Below are 26,879 nucleotides of genomic sequence, written 5' to 3'. Positions count from 1 at the left end.
TTGCTAATTTCCCAGAAATTTAACCAATGCCTGTTTCACCGTCTCGACTATTACACCAATTTTGGAATAGCAGAATCTTTGTCTGGTTAAAATGTCTACTTCATCATTGCCTTGTATTAGGAGTCAGGATTTTCCACTTTCTAAATCGGAACCACAGTAAAATAATTAGCATCTCATGTCTTTGTTTTAGCAATATATCAAAGACAATAAACTACTTTATTAGAGACAAAGACTACCAGTGTGTATCACACCGGCGCTCTCCGGCGGCTCGAGGCAGAGCGGCGCTCTCCGGTGGCTCGAGGCAGAGAGCGGCGCTCTCCGGCGGCTCGAGGCAGAGAGCGGCGCTCTCCGGCGGCTCGAGGCAGAGAGCGGCGCTCTCCGGCGGCTCGAGGCAGAGCGGCGCTCTCCGGCGGCTCGAGGCAGAGCGGCGCTCTCCGGCGGCTCGAGGCAGAGCGGCGCTCTCCGGCGGCTCGAGGCAGAGAGCGGCGCTCTCCGGCGGCTCGAGGCAGAGCGGCGCTCTCCGGCGGAACAATGCTTTCTAGCTGTTATAAATAGAGCGACATATATAGCTAATATAGACAGAGGATGCTCCATAGCAGATACAGACAGAATGACACACTAGCGACTATAGACAGACAGCAGCTACAGACAGAGTGACAACCTCTAAAAACTGTATAGCCACTCTCTAGCTCTATGCAGTGTATCTCTCTTACAGGTCTAGACAGAGAGGCATCCTTAAAGAGCTTTTCTAGAGCAAGTCAGTGTTCAAGAATCAAAAAATCCCATTAGTGTCAATAAGTCTATATCTATAAGTCTAATCTAAATATAGTTGGTTCTGTTCTCCAAAATATAAACAAATTGATAATTCAAAACACAGCAACACTAATCTATATAACGCATGTAATTATGATGAATGAATACTATGAGCAATAAATGTTACATAATGCCAGGCGAACACACAATTCGTCCCCATGTTAATGAACCTTGGCTGTTGAATATCGCAAGATCCAAGTCCCCTTAATTGGGTTATTATGAAGTTCTGTGTTGAATTGGAAAAAAAAAAAAAAAGATTATGTAATGAGATTAGATTCACTCTCTGTAAAATGATTAATTAAACATAAGAAACACAAAGCCGCTAAGACTGCGTACCCAAAAAGACACATCAGGTTTGTGCTCGATTTGTTTTTATAATACGTTTTCACAGTCTAGAAGAAGAAAGATGGTGCAAACGCTGCTAGAGTGCAGGGGGGAGATGATGTGCAGGTGATTAGAGCTCTAAATGAGGTCTCCGATGGAGCCGTTTTCCCTTAACCGCCTACCAGCAGCATATAAATCTCAGTTATTTATGACAACCTGAGAAAGCGTATGTATCTAAAGGCAGACTGTGAAATTTAAGTGATGCGTCTTTTATACGGTGGCTTCCTCCGAGCCGAACGCATCCTAAGTCAAAATACAAAAGCCTTCTCAGGGGTGTGCAAATGTGACTTGATCTCAGTCTTCAGAGTTCAGAATAAACTCCTTTAGGGAATGATTTACAAAAGCTGCTTTTCCTACAAGTCTGGAAAAAGAATGAGAACAAAGAATTCTGAAATTCCTTCCGAGATGGCGTTCTCCTGTGAGTATTACATAACCCTGTTACGTCTTTCCGAATATATTCCTATTCTCAGTGGACTGCGGATTTATTACAGAGTGAACTGAAAGCAATGGGAAAGGAAGTCATTTACTGATTCGATTGTAAAACTCGTGCATTACTGTATGTATCGATTTCGTAAGAAAGCGAGTCAAAAATGATCACCACCACTCCGGTTATATTAAAACTTCATCGTTTTCCGCTCAGGACTACTGTGTGCCCAGTCACAGCTGTGCAGATGTGAACATCATTTGTAACTGTGGTACAGCAAAAAATGGATACACTAAGTAAGGATAAAGTTTTTTTGAAGAGAATCATTACTGATTACTGAAAGACCAACAACAGCAACATTACTGATGGCGAGACATTGGTTCATCACTACGAGCCTGAAGGTAATCAAAAAATACAAAAGTCAACCATCAACATTAATGCTTCTGGCATTCTCTAGGGCCAATGCTGGAACATTATCAGGAAAAAAGGTTAAACAAATCAACAGGGCTTGTTACAGTGCACACCTGCTCTCCAAGTGATCTTGCATGACAATGTACATCTGCACACTTCTGCCCATACTGTCGACCCTCTGCAAAAAGTAACGCTTTCTCCCTTTAGTCCTAATCTTGCTCCATCTGACATTTAACTGTCTGTTTGCCTGAAAGCTGCCCTATGAGAACAATGATCTACTTCTGATGAAGAAGTGAAGATAGCGGTGCATTCGTGTTTTGTAGCTCAGCCTAAAACATTTTTTAATGAGGTAATATGAAAGCTTGTTGAAAATGTATTGAAAAACTAAGAGATTACGTTGAAAAATTGTGCATTTGTCTTTTTATAGTTAGCAGCCAGAGTGCGGATAATTTTTGACTCACCCTTGTAATATTTCCTAAATAATGAAACTGAAAGACTTTCCAAAAGACTGACAGCTAAAAATGGCTTAAATTAATTTGCAGTGGTAAAGTGCTCGCCTTATCATCCGGAGATCGCAAGTCCCATTTCAGGATGATGCTGTAACATCTAGGAGCCGGAGGTCTAGAGAGAGCTGATTGGCCGAGCTCTTTCAGAGGGGAGGGATAAGAGGTACTTGGTGCTCCTACATTATTCACGGCTCTACAGCCAATCAGGGGCGACTGTGAGCTCACACAAGCGGAAGGAGCGGATAGCGCTGTCCTCCTAGTGTGTTACGCCACCCCTAACAGTGCGTGAGCGAGCAGTTCGTAAAGATGCGGTCTGCTGGCGTCACATGGTTCGGAGGAAACGTGATAGTCTTCGGCCCTCCCAACTGAGTAGTAGTCGTAGCCTTAATGTAGGAGCCCCCTAGTGACAGGGAGGAACTGGATACGACTAAATTAGGGGGAAAATCGAAAGAAAAATCCCTCAGGTCTCTTCTGTCTCATGTTGATCACAAAAACATCTGATGAGGCATATGTATTTAACTATCAGTATTCCAATCATTCACAGTTCTCGCAATCCTACAACTCAAACCTACATCATCAGTTTCTCTCCTCCTTAACCATCTGTCCACACACACACACACACACACACAGAGAGATTAGATCTGCTCTCGAGTGGAGCTGCACGTTTCATTTTGTCCAGGATCTTTCTGGTGGTTGCTAGGAAATGGGCTTTACCCAGAAAGAGAAGTATGCATGGGTACTTCTGATAAAAACAGGCACCACTGAAACCAAGAGAGCACAAGAATGTTGTCTTCCTCTAGGCAAAGACCCCCGTCTTAAGGAGCTGCTCACATTGTGGCCATGACTGTATCGTTCTTGCACTCTCATTGTACAGCATTAGAACTCTTTGGACAAGCACAAGGACAGAAGCTGATGGGAAGAGGCTTAGCTACACACAAAAAATAAGAGGTCAGAGCGGATTGTTGTAGAAAACGTATTCCTTCACATGAACTTGCACGCAAGCGGCCAGAGGAGAAGCTATTCCCTCTTTATAACACTGAAGAATAATCTCTCTCAGCTTCTACAGGATTTCCTACATGATTTACTGATTGCAAGTGTATGGGGGGGGACGATTTATGGAACTTGATTTTTTACACACGTGTGCGTGCACACACACACACACACACACACACACGCAAAGAGGGAGTCAGCAAGAACAAGAGTGAGCAAGAGATTAGTTCTCATCAGTAGCGCTCAGACAGAGAATGATAAATGACCTAATGCCAGGGCAGCTCTAAAGCATCGTCTAATCTGTGTGTGTATTTGTGTGTGTGTGTGTGTGTGTGTGTGTGTGTGTGTGTGTGTGTAAGAGAGAGAGAGAAAGAGAGAGAGAGAGAGAGAGAGAGAGAGAGAGAGAGAGCGAGAGAGAGAGGACTGCAGCCAGACTGGCCCTTTGGCTATCCAGTCTCTCAATATCCCTACATTAGTACTCTGGTCTGGTGCGCTCTCTCTCTTACACACATACACACACACGAAGTCTTAAGTGGCTCCTTCTATCAGTAAGGCTAATGTGTTTACAGGAAATAGTGGATACTAGAATCTCTTCCTGTGTCTACATCATCTACATTCCATGTTGCCTCATCGCTGTCCATAGAGACAGAGGAGGCTGAGGTGTGAAACAACACCCACCCACATACACACACACACACATACACACACACACACACACACACACACACACACACACACACACACACACACACACGTCCTGAACTGAAACAAGGTAGAAAGGAGTGGAAGTAAGGACAAAAACAGGAACAGAACACATTCTGCCCTTTCTTTCACTTTAATGGTCCAACCATTTCAAGCTGCAAAACCTGAATATGTCTCTCTATATATATACATCACTTATCCTGTACAGGGTCACAGAAGCCTATTAAGATCAAGATTTGTCACATGCAACTTACAGCACAGTGACATGTGCTTGGACAATGGGAGGAAACTGGATTACCCGGAGGAAACCCACCAAGCACGGAAGAACACGCCAACTTCACACATACAGTGCTAACCACTACACCACCAGGTTGTCTGAGTATGTTACTCTGGTTGAACAGAACTTGTACATGGGAGCGGGTGGAACAGATGGACCATATGGTGGAAAGTTTGTTGACATCTGATCATCATACCCAACAACCTTCACTAACTTCACAAAGTCCTTTTTTTTGTAGAGGTTGTTAAGTTCTTGCTGGTAATCTTGTGCATTTTATTAGGAATACCTGGTAATGTTGTCATAATGAAGGTAAAGTCAAGAAGAGTGGACTTGTACTTGAACTTTTTGTAAAAAAGATCTACATATTGACAACCAATTAAATTAAAGCGATTGAGTTAAAGGAGAGTGTATCTTTTTCCCATGACCCATGTGTTACAATCAGGATGTGACTGTAAATAGATAAATTTGTTTTGCATTCCTGAGTTTGGTGAGCAATTTCAGCATAATTACTGCACTTATTATCTTAACAGCATCCCGTCCAATTAGGTCACCGAGCAAACTTTCCATTGAACCCTTTGAGAGATGTGAGCCATTTTGGGAGGCCAGAGAGAGAGAGAGAGAGAGAGAGAGAAAGAGAGAGAGAGAGAGAACACAACTCACCTATCCATAAGTCAATGCAATTCCCAGCTATACTTTACCACTATATACTTTATCATGCCACAACGAAAAGCAAGATTCTCATTATATGCCTATTAGGAAACTTTAATAAGAAACAATTAAACGGTAATTTTTTCAAATGAATGAAAGTAGATTTAAAATGTAATACCCAGAACTCTTCAGAACACAGCTCTTACAATCAGTGGAAATGCTGCACTGTGTCACTTCAGTATGCTGTCGATAAGATTCTAAACCGGCTGCTCCTCGACCCCAAGCCATGAACCAGTGAGAAGCGGGTACAGATGATCAGACTGCTGATTAGTACACTGGTGATGCTGAACTCTGCATGGCTTGAACAGAAGAGACCGGAAATGAGGCTGCTGCTGCTGCTGCTGCCAGGATACCAAACATTTGTTCTTATTTCTTTCATTAAATCTACAGAATTTAAATTACATATAAAGAAATGAGGCATGGCTCCTAACTTTGGAATAGTACTGTATACATATTCTCACCTGCTTCAGTTCCTAGTAGATAATATAGATTAAATAAATACACTTTTTAATAAAAGCCTGTAGCAAACTCCAGGTCTTTATCCTGCAACATGTTTGGGCATGTCTCTGACCATGGACATGAGAACAAGCCCTCACACCCCTTCCAGCTCTCTGATTTCACACACCCACACCACTTCATTCCTACGTACACACTGTGTTTGCGTTCGGATGCACTTCCTGAGTCGGAATGCTTTCCCACTCTGCTTCCTACGCACAAACACAAACCTTAACCCTATAGTTCTCACACACTTACAACAAACGTCATGAGCCAGCGGAAGCAGCAAAGGATTGACATTGATAAAATACGCACCTACCTGAAACTTGACTGGTGCTAGGGCTGTGCACAGAACAGGGAAAAACATGACAGCAAAGCCAGGAGTCAGACAGAAAAAAAGATCCATCATGAATCGATCCTTAAAACTCATGCATTAAAAAAAAAAAAAAAAGTTGCCGGATGGAGCACTTCTCCCATCTTCCATCTCACAAACCACATTAGGCAGCTCGGTCTAAGTAAAGCATCCTTGCCGTACTCTCAACAGCCCATTGCATCCACCTCTAAACATGCCCAGAGAGAGAGAGAGAGAGAGAGAGAGCAAAGAGAGGAATAACACTATATAAGGTCTTCACTTCTTGACTCTAAACACCAAGACTGTTTACTCTCTGCTTTCCCGCAGCTCTCCTTTTTAAGACAACTCTGTAAGAGTGACGCTCTCTCATTTCTGCTAAAGGAGACGCATCACACCACGAGCTGCTTGATTTACAAATGTGGCAGGATTCTGTATGCTAACATTTAAAAATTCGACTTGAATTACTGTTCAAACGAGCTACATTTTAATTACCTCATAGGCTAGGAGTTCCTATAAGTTTGTGTTTCAGACTTTTGCACCATTCAGACAGTAGAGTTCATCATTAAACATGGACAAATGTTGAAGGGGTTATGTGTCAAATCGCATACTTTTATATATTACTAACTTGAGTGCCGGTCGGTGATGGGTTTTAGAGATATTCAAATGGTTAAAGCTGGTCATATCGCTTTCATTCAACATTTTGAGCTCACTTACGGTGAAGGTTAAACATATATCTAAATACTGCAAAAGTTTCAGGAAATTCTTTCCCCCCTGCGCCCATGGTTTGACGCATGTCCAGTATGCTGTAAGAATTTGCTATTTATAATATGCCGCATAACTGCTCGTAATTTCCGTTCTACTCGACATTTTTTCATTTTTGTTTTCACTTATGGTGCAAGCTTCGTTTTTTATTGTGTACGTCCCATTTTTTGGAGTAAGCCATGATGGGTTGGACCGTCGTGTCTGTGTATTGAGGATTGTGCCAGTTTGTAGATGCATTACGGTTGTCTTCCGCATAGTCAGAGTATACACAGTAAACTAGTGTGTTGATTGGCTTTGCTGAGTGGCCGTATAGCCACGCCCACCTTGAGGCAAAAGTGCTGAATTTATGGGCTCTGTTAAGTGATGCGTATAACCACGCCCACCTTGAGCGCAGAATGAGTAAAAACAACTGCTGGATGCTGTGACGTAATCTGGCTGGACGGACATACTTACAGACTGGTTTCCTCCAGTGTATGAAACAAAGATGTCACTGAAAGATCGAGTTCAGACCAATGTACAAACAAAAATGTAATTTATATTTATTTATTAAGTAATTATCACTAACCGATTTTCCTTTTACAGTTTCGAGCTCCTGTCAACGTGGTGTCAGCTAGCCTCAGGCAGAGAACACACACTTCCATGCCACGGGCAATAAGACTACTGTTGAATATTAAAGTCAAAAATTCGTTTAAAAATTCAACATCTTCTGCAAACTGTTTTAACAAATGGTAAGAAATAACTGATGCCATTGTTTTTCACCTTGCACAAGGTATTACTCAAGTGAGCAAACAGGCATCTAAACCGCCCCTGTAGCATTTTCCTGCCCACACTCTACAGTAAATGCCATGACAAAATTCCCACCGTGTAAAACAAAGACCGTCCTCCAAACCACAGACTGGGGGTTAAACCACAACACCAAGCCCAGTATGAGTGGAACTTGTATTATAGTAATCTTCTCATAACATGATGCATGATCACAGACACATCCTGTAAATGCCACCAGCACCAACAGACGCAAAAGATTCCGGTCGCATTAGTTCCTCGCAATACCTGCTCTGACCACCAGAGGCTGGAAGTTCTAGTGTAGTTTTAGTTAATTTCCTGTAAACCTGCAAATGCCTCATTTTTTTTTAATTACAGCTTGCATGTCTTAACAGTGCTCTTTCCTTACCGTCCTTGCAAATATTTACAACTTCCAGGCTCAGGTTATACAAATACAAATAAGCAGCATGTTCAACAATATTTCATAGACGCTAATGCCTCAACACATTACATTTGTCCTGTCGCAATTATCCCTTCTCTTCCAGTGGCTGGAAATGCTTTCTAAAATGCCTGTGGCGGATGCTGGAAAGCGAGCAGGCTTGGAAGCGAGTGGATATACGTCTCCGATGAGCTGCATGACATGTTACAAACACAACCCAATTTTTTGCCTGGGGTTGGCCGGTCTGGCTCTCCATCGTAAACCTGAAAAAAAGACTTAAATGTTGTCTAAAGCTTCATGCATTATCTAAAACATCAAAGATCTGTTTTGCTATCTTTTTGAAGTCTTGTCATCTTGATTTGACCTTAATTTCCAAATTATTTGCATGAGTCTTGATGACGATGCGTTTAGCCCTCTGCCCGAGTATGCTTGCTGACTTTTAAGTGTATAAATCTGCTCTCTGGACTTGCTTTATTTTACATTCACGGCACCAATCTCAGTGACTCCTTCTTGTTACAGCTCCAGTGATGATATGCTTTAAGTGTATATACATACTATAACCAAATAAAAAAGAAAAAATAATAAAATCAAGGACCTCTTGGCTAATCTTCACAGACACCTCTCAGGGAACCATGGATCTAGTAAGACTATGTAAAATATGGAAATGGAAATAAGGAATGAGGGGCCCAGGAAGGAGAGTGAGAGACCCTCCTAGTCAGACCCTGCCTCACAAACTAGAATCAGGGCAATGACCAGGTTAATTAACCCAAACGGGTTAATTAACCTCCCCCTAACAAGATGCCACCCTGGGACGTGAGTCCTGACCAATAAAACGTTTTGGTAGAGACCATGACAGCCAGGCTAAGGAAGAGGAGGGGTTTCCTTTCATCCACTCATCAAATCACCCTGTCTTAGCAGTCTAACCTGTAATATTTCTCTCAAACAGATTTCACTGAACTGATTCTTCAAAATGTGAAACAAATGGTGTCCCACGTAGGTTGAATACGCAACAGGTCTTTTAGTTTCTAAAGATTAACCGATTCCGTATTTAGGAGACAAACCCACAACCCACCCCCCATCAGAGATCTAGTGCATCTGGTTCTATATCAGACATGGAAACTAAAGTTTGTTCCAGTCACATCAGAAGAAGATGCTAAAAGAGCTGAGAATGCCGGAGTGAAACTACTTTTTTTTAAATTCAGAACAGTATCAAGTGACTATACATCTCACTCCAAATATCTGGATAAATATGTAAGAAACAGTCCCATAGTCCTTCAGTCACCCCCAAATATATTCCAGATCTGTGGGAAACGCTTTATATGGAGGAGAAATGTGCCATCACTGGCATAAACAAGTTACGTAACAACTCCCTCTGTGACTAACAGACAACACATTTCTAAAGTCTGCATCTAAACATCTCCATCAGTCAAGCTCTTATGATGTTCAGAACTCACAGTTCTCTGCCTTGCTGTTTTTGATATTCTCATCACCAAAACTTTCCTGCCATTTCTGCTTGGTGAAGTCACCAACTTTTAGACAACTCTTTGGGCTGAGAGATCCAAGTCGACATGCCCAGGAGAGTGCTAGCTAGGGTGTCGTAAAAATAGAATTGAAACACAGAGTGGATCGGAGTGGAACAAACGCGGATCGCAATTTCATCCAAAAAAAGCAACAAATCAAAGACTTTTTCCCAGCCTGCACACTCATCTTCCAACAAAACATATAACTGAACATCTTGCAGCCACAAAAACTAATGAGGAGAGACTGGTTTGCCAAGCTCAACTATTATTTATGTAATAATTTATTCATGTATTCCCTAGTTACCTGAGGAACTGGGAATAGACAAAGAATAGATTCTGATTCAGTTGCAAATTGTTCGACTCGGGCCTTTTTACACAGAATGCTTTCACATTGAGTCTCAGGGACAGCTTAGGGTACACTGGACATTCTGTACTATACCCAGCCAGAGATAAGTACATGTCAGTGCTCATGGCTGCTAGATAAGGTGGTCTCGACCACAGTATGAGGACTCAGACACGGTTCAAACAAGTATGAAAGCTAACCACACAAAAAACACCTTATTTCAATGTGATCTCATCACCACTGCCTGCCATGGCATGCACCAATCTTTCTCTTTCTCAGATAAACCTCACAACAATCGCTGCTAAGAAAGACAGAGGATTGTTCCAGGAAACCACCCAGATGTGTACTGCCCCCTGCTGTATTGGAGAGTGTGGAGTGTTCTCAGGTCCGAAGCAACACTGCCTATGTAAAAGCTGCAAAGCGAAGGAGTAATCGGGTTTAGTGTGAAAACAGCTCAGGACACAATCCCAGATGACTATGTTATCTTTTGCTTAGTGCAAAAGATAAAACATAATAGTGTTGTAGAACTTACACGATCCGTTACAGTAAGTCCGACAACATGCCCCCAACCCCCAGCCACACACACACACACCCTTCTGGATTAGATTTTATAAACCCCCCCTGGGAGTCTGGATGCTGCTGCCATAACCAGAGAGAGGGACACACACACACACACACACACACACATATATACACACATTCCCTCTGTCTAGACCAAGTGTACTGACCCTCTCCTGAGCCTGTTGTCCACAACCATCGCTTGACACTCTGTGAATTATCTTTTCTATAAAAAAAAAGCCCAGTGCATTCCTTTCATTCTCTCCCTTGCAAACACACAAACACACACACTCTCTCTACAATGCCAAGTTCACAGTGACCTTTATATAATACAAAACTCCTAAAACAAACTTTTTGTTTGTTCTTTCTCCCTGTGTGTTACTATTACTCTGCTGCCACGATAATACAGAACAGCAGGTTGACACGAGCTTTGCTTCTTAAGCCTTCCACTTACTCTGCTTCTATGGACACAGGAAACATGGCTGACTTTCAGGACAGAAGCTTCATTATTCCTGCACCGTAGTTACTTCCTAAACGTGACACGGCTCAGAATCTTCGAGATCTTGCAGGTTTTCTGCTGGAAGAGACGCTGAAAAAAGTGTCCCTGTGACACTCACTGAGCATGCAGATTACTTGCAGCATGCTCCATCTTGGTGCTTCTCTGTCCTACAGAGACCCGTTGATGACTTTCCTAATTATGCATGAACGAAACGTATTACTAATGAGGTCTCAAAGTGTGGCCAAGGCTTTGTAAAGAAAGGGAATGAGAATATCCAACGTGACTACATCATAATAAGCTGTGATCACCACATGATCAGTTAAGATAGAGTAATACCTAATGCACTTTTCTTCAAATAGGATATAGAGAGACAAAGAAAGCACAACTGTTATTGTCTGCTGAAACGCTGTACTGTATAAGAGGTAATATCAACTCTGTCCCCTTTCTCTACTCTGCCCTGGATACGTTAGACTGCAGTGGGTCCACAGGAAGGCTCGTCATGGTGAGTGCAGCCACCCGTGCAAATGGTCAATGTGTTTATACTTGGCAGTAATTACACTTTGGTGGACTCCCAAGCTCCTCACACATACACATACACACAGTAAAACTGCTGAACATTAAGAGCACAACCCCAGAGACAGTCCCAACATGCATCACGTCCCTGAAAAGCAAATCAGAAGAGCCTTTAGTAATGACCTCTTTGTCTGGATGGATTTACAGTTCAGCCTACACAGTTAATTAAAGCTTAGTGTCCTGTTGTAATTTGTCCAGATTCATGAGTATTGCTAATAAATTGCTTAACAAAGGATTGCAGGATGTGAAAAAAAAAAAAAAAAACACGCCGTACATTTGATCCTAGAGCAAATGCATGAGGACAGAGCGCGTGGTCAGCGTGCAGCTTCTTGAGACAGAATAGCAATGCCACATTGTCACATGACTGGGGCTGAGCCAAAGAGAACAGCATGAGACATGCTCAACACATACCGGTGTCAAAACACACACGTCTTTCGCTTCTTCTTAACACACACACACCTAGACTTTCTACCTGTCCACATGGAAACCAGACTCTGTGCACATAAGCGGTGCCAGGACATACACACATACACACAGAGCCAGGATCCTGAGTAGGCATCTCATGGTCACAGGACGGGGCTCCTTTGGCTATTTCCTGTTTGGCACTGTGGTTTGCTGACTTAACGTTTTCTTCCCGGGTGGCTGCCAGAAATGGAATTTTTTGCCCTGACCCAGCAGCACGTTGTTACTACATCGCATTATCATCATCTTTACTTAATAATGCATTATCTATAGTGATACTTCCTCTTCTAAACACTGCTCCAACGTGGCTGGATGGGAAAATCAATTCGGTAACAAAAGATTTTTAAAGCGAGCTCGTTTTTAGATTGTCACTGGAGATGGAACCAATATGCAGCACCATCGGGTAAAAATAGAGTGAATTATTTTCATATAACACATCAGTCATTTTCTAACAATTACCATGCTTAATATTTCCTGAAGACATTTTAACCAGCCACTGTTTGTTTCACCTGCTCTTTCATTTTCTCTCGCTCTCAAAAATGCAGGCTTGTAATTTAACCGAGAACACGCCTTTAATATCAGCTGATATTGATAATAATTGATCATTTTTAATGAGCTATCATAAGCCTCTATTTTTTTCATAAACAATAAGAGGAAAAAAGTTAAATTAAACTATTTTTTTTTCTCTCTCTAATATAGTCGTATCCAGTTCCTCCCTGTCACTAGGGGGCTCCCACATTAAGGCTACTACTACCACTCAGTCGGGAGGGTCGAAGACTATCGCGTTTCCTCCGAACCACGTGACGCCAGCCGACCGCATCTTTTTTCGAACTGCTCGCTCACGCACCGTTAGGGGTGGCGTTACACACTCGGAGGACAACGCTATCCGCTTCTTCCGCTTGCTTGAGCTCACATTGGCTCCTGATTGGCTGTAGAGCTGTGATTAATGTAGGAGCCCTAAGTACCTCTCATCCCTCCCCTCTGAAAGAGCTCGGCCAATCAGCTCTCTCTAGACCTCCGGCTGCGAGAGGTTACAGCATCACTACAGGTATTCAAACTCGCGATCTCCGGATGATAGGAGGAGTACTTTATCACAGCGCCATTTGAAGGCCACTTAAACTACTTTTCTTTAGTTGGAGAGGAACTTACCATAAACTGTTCTGCACACATTTACACACAAGCCTGTACTGATCTCAGTCAGAGCACAAAAAAACTGTCATACTGCCGAGCTAACCTGTCCTTTTTATTGACGAGTTCTTCCTTGCTTACTGCACTCATCTTCTCCTTCACGTTCCACACTGCTTCTGTTGTTGGGTGTGTCCCATTTCGGAGGCTGAAGAGTATGTGTTCTCTGCTGACTGCGTTGACCACAAAGGCCCGAAAAGAAATGAGACCGTGTGGTCTACGGAGCCAAACGTTCGTTGGTTAAGGTTGTGCAACACTGTCTCATAGGGAGAGGTTTTTCACATGAATTCCCCATTTTTGTTTTTTTTATTCTTAAAATGTTTTATTTATATACCATACCGGTCAAAAAAAGGCCACACTAATATTTCATTGGACCGCCTTGTCTTTTATTACAGCCAGTATTCACCATGGAATCGTTTCGATAAACTAATGCAATGTCACAATATTTATTTCTGCCCAGAGTCGCATTCATTTCTCTCCAAGATCTTTTCCATTTCTATTAATGATTGATGAGTTGAACTACTGTGTAAAAGTCTTCTCCAGCACATCTCTAAACTTCTGAATGGGGTTATGGTCTGAACTCTGTGATGGCCAAACCATGTGAAAAAAAAAAAAATCAGGCCAGTGTATCTAGGTAGTCTGCTGACCTCATTTTTTGGGCACATAACATTGCTGACCCACTGACGCAACCCTAGATCATAACACTGCTCCCACAGAATTGCACAGTAGGCACTAGGCATAATGAGGGAAAGAATAGAGACACATGAAATGATGCACCCATGTCCCTATCACTCTACATACGTGTGTGAATACATGTGTTTTCAAGGTCCTGCGTTTGCCATAGTCTCTTTCGTTTTCTACCATGGCTTGCAAAGAACCTTGGGATAGGCTGGGCTGCAAAGCAGGTACCACTGCATGCTTCATTTTCAGGGTCCATTGCTGTAAACATCATCATCATTCTATCGCCTAGGCCTAGCTTAGGTCTTAATTTAAATCTTTCCTGCCATTTGGAGATTCTCTCCCCCATCCACATGAGTATGGCTTAATTCACTACACCAACAACCGTGTAATAAAAACTGCAATTAAATCCAGCACTCATGTACCTGGTTTAGGGACACAAAGACAAGCACTCCTAAGAAGCACCCCTCCAACCCCCTCCCACCACCTCCCACCACCTCCAAAGCCCCCCCCCAACCCCACCCTACAGAACCTAGACACACACAAACACACAACATATATATATATATACACACACACACACACACACACACACACACACACACACACACACACAGACATTCCGTTTTATAACTGCTGGCATTATGCAGAGCTTCCTCATTCTCCTGCACCATTCTAAAATCGAGTCATCATTCACACAGACACACACACACAGACACAGACACACACAGACTTTCCACCACACACACTCTATTACACATGCATGTTATACAGATGATTGTGGTACCTTCTCAGGGTAAGGGGCACTGGTTCTGAAGGTAGGATCTTAAATAAAGCCCTTTCTAATAATGATCACATGCCAAATAAAAATGTTTACATTTCATTATAGCAATTTATGAAATATTTTTCAAGAATACTTTGTGTATGTAACCTTTTGATGCATCAGCAAGTAGGCTGACCAGTCAAGCACAGTAATGATTAGAGAAGCTGTTCCGGGACTATGGGCAGGTGGAGAGATCCTGATGGGAAAGGTCTGTATCTCCATAAAGCTTGCCTGCAGACAGAAGAATAATCTCCTGGCTGTGTTGACTTTTCTTGATAAAACACAGTGAATCAGCGCCAGCAGATGACATGACACCGCAAATCATCTCCAAATGTGGAAACGTCACACTGGACTTGAAGCTACACTTTCGATTCTGTGTCTCTCTCTACTCCACCTCCAGACTCTGGAAACTCGTTCCATGCAAAGTAAAACAAAAAATAAATGCAAAATCTACTTAGATTTGAAAAAGATGACTTTGGAACGCTAAGTAACAGTCCAGTTATTTTTACTGCAGATGCAACAGTTGTAGCTCTTCTCCTAAAGATGTGTATGTGTGGTGGTCCATGAATATGCTTCAATACGGCACATTATGTGACGTATTCTCCTTGTGGAGAGTGTTTGTGATCGTCTTCTAGACAACTGTCAAGTCAGCAGTCTTCCTTATAGCTGAACGGAACTAGACTATACAGGATTCATATAGCATGAACAGTCACTTACTCAAACTTAAAATGTATTATTCTAATATTTTGAGATACTAGATTTTTGTTTTAATTAAAGCAACAAATAAATATTTAACTTTACATGTAATGAGTATATGAGAGGTCAAGTTTTTGAATTAGGTTATAAAAAAAAAATTACACATACCCCATCATACGTACCTCATCACACACAGACCTGTACAGTACATACACCCTGTAGTACTACATGCCCTGTTACACATACCCCAGTACACATACCTGCACACCCCCGCCGCCCAATACGCCGTCTTCACCACACATATCACTTACTCGCACAGAGCTACACAGAGCCCGGGAAGGACTACTTGTACTCTGTTTACATTTTCAGTGTTTAAACAGAAAGGTTTAGCATGCTTTATGCAGTCACTTTGTCTCGCGCCTGTTTAGTAAAGCCATCAAACAAAAGCATTTATTTGCTTTCCTTAGTCTGTGGGGGATTTGCAGAAAAGCAGCTTGTGTCAAATGAAAGGAATGCTTTTGATGTCCTGACCCCACATGCTACCCGGCCTTCGCATTCTTAGCAACGTTTAAAACATTTATTCAGTTCTGTAAAAACAGGTTACCATTCATGATATTAAGTGGTCTGAATAGACGTGAATAACGTGTGGCAGGTCCGTCTACTCTTAGCTCCAGGATACAGTTCTCTCAACATATAACCATATACTGGTGCTCATGACACGCTGGTGTTGATTAATAATTCTGACCTATTAGCCTATTGCCTGAAGGATCAACAAAGGAAAAGAAAATACAACTAAGGTAAAGACCATGATTTGTGTGTGTACTAAATAAATACCGTTTACTACTTCAAACATAACGTGTCGAGTTGTTGTTGGGTTCAGTCAGGCAAAGCCTTTCCACATAACTGAAGAATAGATTCATTCTTGTCTTCGGTCAGTAATGATCTGGAAGCTCGAGGGTGATGCTCATCGAGACGAGACAACAGGGAATAGGTGACTGAAAAACAATCCACGGAAGCAGGTGGGTAAAAAATGAAAAAAGATAAATGTACTTTACGTGTGAGAATCAATGAAGGCAACTCTACAGTCAACTGCACAAGAGGATGCTGGGAAATATCTTTTCCTGAATTAAGGTCAGAGTCAAACTCGAGGCATAGATCAACATCGTGTTTAAGACACTGCTGCAAACATTTACGTTTTCATTGTAGCACTGGTGACGATTATTGGAGATCCTGTGTGATAGAAGTGATTTATTTGCCACGCTTGTTTTGAATTGTAACAACACCTTCAAAAACATATTTATTTCAAATCGAGATATTTACAGTATATAAAACATGACACTTATGGAATAAAAACCAGATCAGCCCCTGGGTATAGTGATGTCATATCGGGAAGTCCCTGGCGATTCCCATCCCCAACAATTATTGCTTTAAAAATATGAGGACTTTAAAAGTATAAATCAACTGGTGAAAAGGTGTACCACGCTGTTGTTTAGAATGTCATTGATTGCCCGTGTGCACAAGCGGGCTCCATGAAGACACAAAGTCCTGACCTCAACCCCAGTGAACAAATTTGGAATGAAGAAAACCTGGAGCCTCGATGGCCAACATCAGGGCCTGACCTTGTTAACGCTCAAAAATCCCCACAGCCACTGCTGGCTCACTGCTGGCTCTGAGCAAAATAAAGATGTGTTCAGAGAGACAGGCAGGTATTCTGTGTGAAACAGTGAAGCATACAATAAAGGTTCTTCTGGATGATAAAAATCTAGAACATTGACAGGTCACCTTTCCTGTCAAAATGCATATTTCATACCTCCAGCCCATATCAGGACCATGACAATTGTCTTCAAAATGCAAACCTAAAAAAATGCTACACCTATTTTGTAAAAACATCATTAATCCACTATGGGGGTACGAACACTGGCATTCTCGCAGCACTAAGCTATGCAAAACATCACAAGCATGATAGCAACATGCCTGTGTCCTGTGTTCACACGCATGTCCTCTCAGGCAACAGCGCATGTACAGTACTGTATCTCGGCACAAAATACGTCAGAGGACTGGATCTGAAAATATCTGAAAGGTCATTATGACACTAATCCGCCTGAAACGGCATCCATTATCCAGCGATCCAGGCAAATATGGGAATAAGCATTTGTATATGTACGTTTCCAGATCACCATACATGCCATAATATTTACAATAACCTATTATACAGACTAGTAGATAAGTGTCTAGACAAAAGCAATTATTTTTCACACATAACCAATAAATCAGTTTAGCCATAAATTAGATATTGGTGAAACTGGTTTGTGTGAAAACAGATAGGAAGGTGTTTAGGGAGATATGGCTGAGAAAGACAGTCCAGTGAAACACGGTACATGAGAAAGTGATCAGCTGGCACAGAGACAGATAAAAAGAGCGAGAGAGAGAGTGTGTAAGGGGGGGAGAGGGAGGAGGTACAGCAATAAAGCAAAGCTAAATTTAGTGCGTCTCAGTGCCTGGCATGCTGAGGGCAGGGAGGGTCCGAGACCAATGCCAAATGAAAGCAAACACACACACACACACACACACACACACACACACACACACACACACAGCTTGTTACTTTATTATTTTATTTACAAAAAGAGTTCTGCTGGCTGCTCTCTACAACATCCCCTTTCAATACAAAAATATTCCTATGCAAAAATATGATTCATTAAATTATTATTTAAAAAAATTAAAAAAATAGGCAGAGTTTTGCATGTTCTTCCCACATGGGTGTTCTCTGGGTGGACTCATAACTTTAAACTGCCGCTAGGTGTGAATAAGATTTTGTGTGCGGGTGCGAAATGAACTTGCCTCCCAACCCATGGGTATATTTTCCCGCCTCACTCTCATTGTTCCCGAGACGGGCTCCGGATTCGCCATAACCCTTCCCAGGATAAAGCACTTCCTGAAGGTGAATAAATGACTGGGTTTGGTGTGAGTAATGTTTATACAACTGTGAGTGACTTCATGACTTCTGCTTACTCATCAATAAAATCTGCTCATGGGAACCGCAGTTATCAGCAAACCGGTCTTGGAGTTTACACCAGGACCTCATTAGAAGCGCATCGGAATTGCACAACTAAGTGGAAAACCTGCGTTTAAAACGCTGATGCTCCTTGGAAGCTCTCTGTGAGCTGACTGTCTGTCGGGTTCATGTTTGTGTACTGCTGCTATGGTAATCTCTAATATCTGCCCGGAATAGTTAAAGTCAAAGAAGAGGAAAAAATGACCTGCTGGAGCAATCAGATTATTACTCACATGGTTTAGACAGATGCAGCGGAATACATACAGAATGACATCTTTATCCACCAAAAATGTGAAATTTAAGCACGAGCTTCAGAAATACAATGCTGACGAAAAGTTTTCAGACCCTTTTAAGTTTTCAACATTTTGGTATGTTTCTCACGCATCTTAAAAAGGATCATATTTCCCCGCATCATTCTACACACAATAATCTATGACAAAGTAAAAACAAGTGTTTTGTTCATTTAAAAAAAATAAAGACTAACCTCTCTCATTTAAAGACATTTTCTGACCCTTTGTTATGACACTTGCAATCGAGCTTTGGTAAATCCTGCTTCTATCAGTGGTCCTTGAGATGCTTCCACACCTTGACTGTGTGATTCTATCGGACATGATTAGGTAGAAGGTTTAACAGGATGTAGTGCACGTCAGAGTAAAAAATAAATACATGAGGTTTAGAGAATCTCAAAAAACCCACGAGACGGGATTGTGTCAAGACACAGATCTGAGGATGGCCTACAAGGTACTTTTTGCAGCAATTAGCACGTGGCCTCAATCATTCTCAAAAGGAAGAGATGTGAATCAACCAAAAGTCCTTCCTGATCTGCCCACCCAGCCAAACTGAGTAATTGGGAAAAAATGATCAGACAAATAGCTAAGAAAAACACTGCAGCACTCCAGCAATCAGGCCTTTATGCTACAGTGGCCAGACAGAAAACGTTCCTCACTAAAAGTCACATGACTGTCCGTTTGGAGTTTGCCAAAAAGCACCAAAAGGACTCGGAGCCCATGAGAAAAGTTGCAAAGATTGAACTCTTTGGAATACGGAAATTGCCACTGCACATCACCTTATTAAAACCATCCCCAGAGTAAAACACAGTGCTGACAGCATGATGATGTTAGGATAGTTTTTTTTTGTAAGCGGGAATAGAACTATCCTGAGTGAGAACCTTCTCCAGAATGCTCGGGATCTCATGCTGGGCAGGTGGTTCACGTTTTAACAAGACAACGACCCATGGCCGTCAAAGTGGCTTTAACCAAGTACTAGGTGATGCGTCTGAATACTTATGTAAATTGGATATTTCAGTCTTATTTTTTTTTTTAAATCAACAAAAAAATATAAACACTTGCTTTTGCTTTGACATTGTGAAGTATTGTGTGTAGAATGGTGGTGGTGGGGATCTGAATCCATTTTAAGATGAGTTTGAAACATAAAATGTGGAAAAAATTGAGAGAGGCTGAAAACACTGGCACTGCGCTAGAACTCTTCAGAAAGTAGCAGTCAGGGGAGTGTGTGTGTGTGTGTGTGTGTGTGTGTGTGTGTGTGTGTGTGTTTAGTGGTTCATGTAACAGACTGAGTGGGTGAAAATCTGGTATGGGAGGTGTGTGTGTGTGTGTGTGTGTGTGCGTGTGTGTGTGTGTGCGTGTGTGTCGCATATCAAATGACTCCAGCCAAACATGAGGGGGGCAGGTGCTGTGCAGGGACGTTGTTTTTCATTTAACTTTGGAACACAATGCTCTTGCTAATCAATCTGTAATATTAAAATGCTACAGAAAAAATTAACAATATATTTTTTAAATACCTGGAGAAGATCCCAGAAAGAGTATATATTTTTTTTAAATAAACAAGATTTTCTAACACTTCATATATTATTTTATGACCAATCATTTTAAGTAAAAACAGAGACCTATACACCACTGCATCCGCATCACTGCTATATGACTATATATTCGTTTAACTCGATATGAGGTAATTACTTTTAGCCAATAAGCGTTTTGACCTTGTGCGAGTTCGTTTAGGCGAGCGACACAGATTACTAAATATACAACCGTACCCGATTTTACCTCAAGAGAGTGAGGAAAAAAATATAATTCTGGAAAGCTGGAAGCAAAAAAGTATGCAGAATGCAATAAAGTTATTGCCTTACATATTTAATAGAAATAGTGAAGTCAACATGGAAGCATTTCTCCAAGGTTGTCACTACTATTTTACATTATTTTAGAGACCATGCACGCACTGCTTTTTCCACTACTTGCAACTAGCTATAATGCTGCATTACAGCACAAATTCAGTCACCACAATTTATAGTACCACTGATCTTTTCCTTTAAAAGCCATCAGTCTAAACTCACTTAATTTCCAACCTCTGATTAGGAAAAAGCGACATCCCTCCTCTCAGAACTCCTACTTAGAAACTATGGTTGGTTTTCTCGATAGATGCTCAGGTGAAGGGTAAACAAAGCAGCTTTTCTTATTGATGCACTCAACAGCTACACTTGATACGAGACTTCACCTGGCGGTGTGGTAGACCACGCGTCCCCAATCCACTCTTCAGGTGCTGTGTCTTAACACAGGCGATGTGAGGGAGAACTGTACATAGAATTAACCCAGGGAAGGCTGCATGTCTGGGCGGATGTTCTTCAACATCTCCCTAAGCAGCGCTGCTGTTCTGACCATCCTTAGAGATCGCCAATAGCACCACGTCCCTTGGTGTTCACCTAGTAGAGTACCTTAATTGGTCCCTTAACATTTGGCGCCATATCCAAGAAAGCCAAAACACATCCTCACTGCACTCTACAGATGGATTATAGAGATCATCCTGAACAGCTGCCTGGTTTGGGATTTGCAAAGTCACTACTTGTAAGACCCTGCAACAGATGCGGAGGACTGCTGAAAAGAAAATAGAAGACTCTCCATCCATCATAGGCATTTACATCACACAATACGTCCACAAAGCTGGCCAGGAAAAGTACTGAAACATTCGGCTTCACGTGATCAGACTGCGGAGCGGTGTCTTTCCCCAAGCCTTCAGACTCCTATATTCAGGGAGTGTCCTGACAACAACAACACACACACCAAACAAGCATAATCAAAGCAAATCATGCATATTATTTTGCCAAATTGGTGTTAATAAACTGTAAGCAAAATGCTGTAGTAACCAGCATGCTATTTGTACACCTATCACAAATGTTTATTATCTATTGTAATATCCCTTTCGTATTCTTATTCTCACGAAAACTGTGTACTGGCTATATCTTGTACTTTACTAGATGACAGTTTTGTTTCGCACAGGTCTGTGTTGTTTTCTGTAGCACCATGGTCCTGAGGGAACCCCCCCAGTGCTCCGTACCAGATGTACATGCTTCAAAACGACAATAAAAACCGCTTGAACTTAAAGAATTCCTTCTCTCTTTCAATGTTTCTCATGGCCGCTCTATAATCTATAATTATCCTCCTCCTCAGAGTGGTGAGAGATTATACGGTACGATATCACATCCTGTTATTTTACTAGCGCAAATTCCTACTTCACACATTGCATTTTATTTTAAATAAAACTCTAAGTGTACTTACACCACTTCAATGCTCATGCCTATCAATTTTGTAAGTAAATCAAAATACGAGCATGCATTTGAGTTTTTTACGTTAGGTTCACAGCTCTAGGAGTTACAAACATTTGGAGCAAGGTGCACCGCTCTTAGCTCGGCACTAACAGAACACTGAAAGTCACTTTGTTTCCTTATAGAAAAGTGGCAGCACAACAGCAAAAATGAGCAGGCAAGTAAAAGTTATTCATAAACTTCACTGCAAGTTTTGGCATTAGAGTTTTAAAAGGCCTAAAGACAATCCTGAGTTAAATTAGCCAAATCCTGCGCCTGTGGATTTGCCAGTTCCAAAATGAGGCCTATTTTTTTGTGCTTTCTTCCAAAGACTACTGATATAAAAAATAAGATAAAGGAAATTATGCAACAAAAGAGAGATTACATGACCAATAAATAAATAAAATCCAGAGTTAATATCTATGCAAAATATTACACATTTTTTAAACGTTCTGTAGACAGTTTGCATTTAATATTTAGACAAGATAAAGTAGTGATTCATTCTTCATTTCCCTTAAAAAGTTTGTTCATCAAACCCGTGTGCTGATGCCCCAGGATATGAGATTAAAAAACAAAACAAATAATGACTGGGTGATGTAGTATACACGAAACATTATCTACAACTGATAGCAGCAAATTTGCCAGAAAAACTATGCAAAAAAAAAGTTTATGTGTACACTTGCAATTAAAAATGCACTTGCGATTATGCAATTCTCTTTAATTTCAACATAGTTAATTGCTTAAAACAGCAACCTGCCATTTTATTATTGCTATTTACCCAGATGCATGTGCACTAACATTTGTGCGTGTGCTCAACATGCTACAGGGGATAAGCTGCCAGGGTTATTAATCTTGAAATCTCTATTCATTTCATCTAATCCCTGTATCTGTAACCAAAAAGTCACCGTTTTTATGAACTCACAAATCCTGCTTTGTGGAACAGACCTTGGAATAAAAAGTAACCTAGACTACACCGGTAAGCCTGGTTCTTATACAGCAGTGTAAAGAACAGCCTGACCTTTGTCTTCCAATCTTAGTGTACCTGTTTTATCCAAAGCGCATGTACTGTAGTATACGACCTACACTCAGGACCAAAAATATACCCACAGAAATATTATACTATATTAATCGCATTCATCTCTCTCCAAGTTCCTGTATTGATGATGGAGAGTCAGACTGCTGTGTAAAGACTTCTGTAGCACACAAAGATTCTAAATGGGATTAGTGTCTGGACGCTGTGGTGGCCCATCTTTCACAATGTGAGCTCAATGAATCGTTGATATCTTGGGATATGCCATTCCATCAGGAAAGAACCTGGTCATTCAGGTAATCAGCTCACCTTGTTTCTGGCCATATAATGTTGCTGAACCTGGATCCAACCAACAGAAACAACCCCAGATCATAACAGTGCCCCCACAGGCGTGTACGGAAGGCACTAGGCATGATGGGTACATCACTTCATCTGCCTCTCTTCTTTCCCTGATGCACCTCTTACTCCGGAACAGGGTAAATCTGGACTCATCAGAACACATGACCTTTTTCCAGTGCTCCACAGTTCATTCCTTATGCTCCCTAGCAAATTCAAGCATTTTTTCTCCTATTAACTTCACTGATAAATGCTTTTCTTAAGGCAACACAGCTGTTTACGACCAATCACTTGAGTTCTCCTCACATTGTGCCTGTGGAAACACACTTATATTTACTATTAAACAGAGCCATGAATTCTACTGTTGTTTTTTGCAATGTAAATTCACCAGATTGGAGGTCACTGCTATTTTTTTTTCCATCCAAGTGATTGTTTTTCCTGAAGACATTCTTCCTTGAAGATGATGGTTTCCCACTGTCCTTCCAGGTGTTATTAATGCACTGGACAGATCTTTTATTCAGTTATTTTAGTAGTTTCCTGAATCTTATTTGCTTGACAATTTGCTTGTTGCCATCCCTGTTGCTTGTCCACCTTTTCCTACCACATTTCTACTATCCAGGCAACTTTCAATAAACATGCTTCAATACAGCACTCTGCAAAACAGCCAGCCCTTTCAGCAGTGACCTTCTGTGGGTTAGCCTCCTTGTGCATTGTGCCGATGATCATCTTTTGGACAACTGTTCAAATGTTAACAGTCTTCCCCATGTGTGTACTGAACTAGACTCAGAGATGCACAGATTTAAACTGTATGAATAATAATTTAATCAAACCTAAAGTGAAATATTCTATTATTTAGATTTTTTTTTTTTCCTTTCTGAAATGTAAACTTACTCACTCATTGTCTACGCTTTATTCTGTATTCAGGGTCACAAGAGGCCTGGAGCTTATTCTAGGAAACTCAGGGCCTGAGGCAGGATACACCCTGAACAGGGTGCCAATCCATCGCAGGGCACACACATACACTCATTCACACACTTTGGACAATTTGGGAATGCCAATTAACCTAGTCTGCATGTCTTTAAACTGTGGGAGGAAACCAGAGTACCCGGAGGAAACCCACCCAGCACAGGGAGAACTTGCAAACTCCATGCAAACAGAGACGGGAATCAAGCCTGGCCGGGAATCGAATATATATATATTCGAGAGTAAGTGCATCACTTACTCATTCTCTATATAAAACTTTACCCACAACACAGACAAAAGGTGGGAATCGAACCCTCAGAGGTGCAGGCCACAGAGCCAACCATGCTACTCTGTAAAGACACATGCCTTACGTTTTTCATGCAGACAAACTGAAAAATTATATATTAAAAATCATGCATCACCAGACTTTAGTTTTCTCTCCATTTCTATGCAGGTCTTTACTCCAGATAACTTTGGATTCTAAATGCTCGAGGCATTTTGTTGTCTGTTTTACATCCAGGTTAAGTAACTGACCTTACTGAACATTCCACTCCTTTACCTTTAAAGAAAAAGGTCATTTTTATAGTATGCTCATCAGCACTGTGATAAATGTATTCTACTGTATATTTGAGCAGATAATACAGTCCTTCACGTTATACAGTTTTGTTTATATTCTTTTGGGCTTTTCGGTGTTCCAGAGTGTTTTGGAGTTCATCACTGCATTTCTTCTTTTTTTTAATAAAATGTACAACAGTTAATCTGGCCACACCTAATGCTTTTTTCCCCCCCATCTCTCTGATATGGGTTTTTTTTTTTTTGGCAACTACCACGCTTTACATCAACTCAAGTCGTTTTACCTGCTTACTTAAAAGAGAAATAACACAAACCTACCCCAGAAACAGCTGAGGACCCAACTGTCCAATTCCATTTGGTCACTTCAAAAAAGTATTTACAGATCCGACAATATATTGTGTGCAAACTTGTTTGTGTAAACTCAGAAACAGCTTTAGATCAACAGAAAACAGGTCTTAGAATGTAGGACAAGTGAGAAGCCTAGGAACGTTTTTCTCACTCTCAATATCTGTTTGCTCTGCTCCACTAGCTGCACTGACTCATCCTTTTAAATCACACTGATGGCCAACACATACTCATGCACGTATAGCCTGTTGTAGCTTAGACATGACTGTGTGGAAGAAATATTACCATTGCTGTTTTTAAACATAGTATGGGTTCCAAGACTAACTGTCTATATTGCACAACAAAACAAAGCAAAACAAACTATACAGCAAACAACAAAAACAGCTAAAATGTGCAATCATGGACGAAAGCATTCGGATTTCACTATTATGATGAAAGAGAGAGCGAGCGAGAGTGCAACAATAACTAATGAGAAAGAAGAACCAGAGACGGGTGAACCAGACAACGTCCAATTGTAACAAAAAATAAGTAAAGCTAAAAGATTATTGTGACACACTGCCGCTTTATTAGACAACTCCCAATCATGGTACAGCTGCAGTCTGTCAGACAGACTCCTAATATTAGCGCATTCCGTCATGTAATATGTGAAGAGACAGATACAATCACGACTAAAAGGTGTATTTAATAATGAAATGGCGATGGTCCAAAGCACATTCCAGTCCGGGCGATCTATGAATAGGCAAAACTGGGCTGAGGAAAATTTCTTTTTTTTTTTTTAAATCAAGAAACGAAGAAAGAGCAAATATTTATGGCTTAACTGAGTCCAAAAAGTCTTTGTGAAGAGACGTATAAACAAGAGCACTATAAATCCACAGAATTAATCAATGAGAAAAGCAAACCAAGCACTTGCAAATAATTATGACATCGTGCACAACCAATTGGTAGACAAGCAATAATCAGATAGAGAAGATGAGACGGTTTCCCTAACAAACACTTGTATCAAAGTAAACAAACAACAACAGAATGCACAAGTCCAAGTCATTGCACTGACAAGTGTCTTGTGTGCAGAGTTTCGCAGCATGCGATGCCCAACATGGGGTGAAAACCACAACCCTCTTATTTTCCATTAAATTTTCTTTAACAGCAACACACACATCCTTGAACTAATTTCCCTAGAATGAAGTGATGTCATTTAAAAACATTCTGATGGACTGTTCTACTGAGTTTTCCCCCTATTTTGTATTTAACTAGCAGCAATAAACAAATCTGATGTTTTTACATGTTGTTTTTGTTGTTGTTGCTGTTGTCAGGGACTGATGTCAGTTGAGGAAGTCTGGGTTGAACTTTCTATTCTAGTTCATCCCACTGGCGTTCAGCTGGGTTGAGTCAGGGCTCTGTGCAGGATGCTCTAGTCCTTTTACTCCAATCTTAATGCACCAGTCATCCCTAACCATCTCTCTCACTCATTCTCTAGAGAATTTATCCTGTACAGGGTCGCAGCAGCCTAGCCCAGGGAACTTGGAGCTACAGGCTGGATACACCCTGACCTGAGTGCAAATTCTTCACAGGGCACTCAAACGCACACACTATAGACAATTTAAAAAAGCCAGTTATTATCTG

At 41.3% G+C, this 26,879-nt stretch overlaps 1 protein-coding gene across 3 annotated transcripts in view; it reads right to left on the bottom strand.

Annotated features, from left to right (window-relative positions):
* peak1 (pseudopodium-enriched atypical kinase 1) overlaps positions 1–26,879 on the bottom strand; it is a 77,854-nt gene that overhangs the window by 43,410 nt on the left and 7,565 nt on the right. Inside the window, exon 1 of one of the 3 annotated variants that reach the window (XM_053478767.1) lies at positions 6,030–6,116. The exons of the other annotated variants lie outside the window; for them this stretch is intronic. The gene's annotated coding sequence lies outside the window, so the exon portion shown is untranslated. Of the gene's footprint in view, positions 1–6,029; positions 6,117–26,879 lie in introns of those variants that run through there. 3 annotated transcript variants of the gene reach the window in all.

The sequence above is a fragment of the Clarias gariepinus genome, chromosome 2 (genome assembly GCF_024256425.1).
Source record: "Clarias gariepinus isolate MV-2021 ecotype Netherlands chromosome 2, CGAR_prim_01v2, whole genome shotgun sequence".
NCBI lineage: Eukaryota > Metazoa > Chordata > Actinopteri > Siluriformes > Clariidae > Clarias > Clarias gariepinus.
The sequence above is the reverse complement of the archived record's forward strand: the minus strand, read 5'-3'. Positions and strand labels throughout refer to the sequence as shown.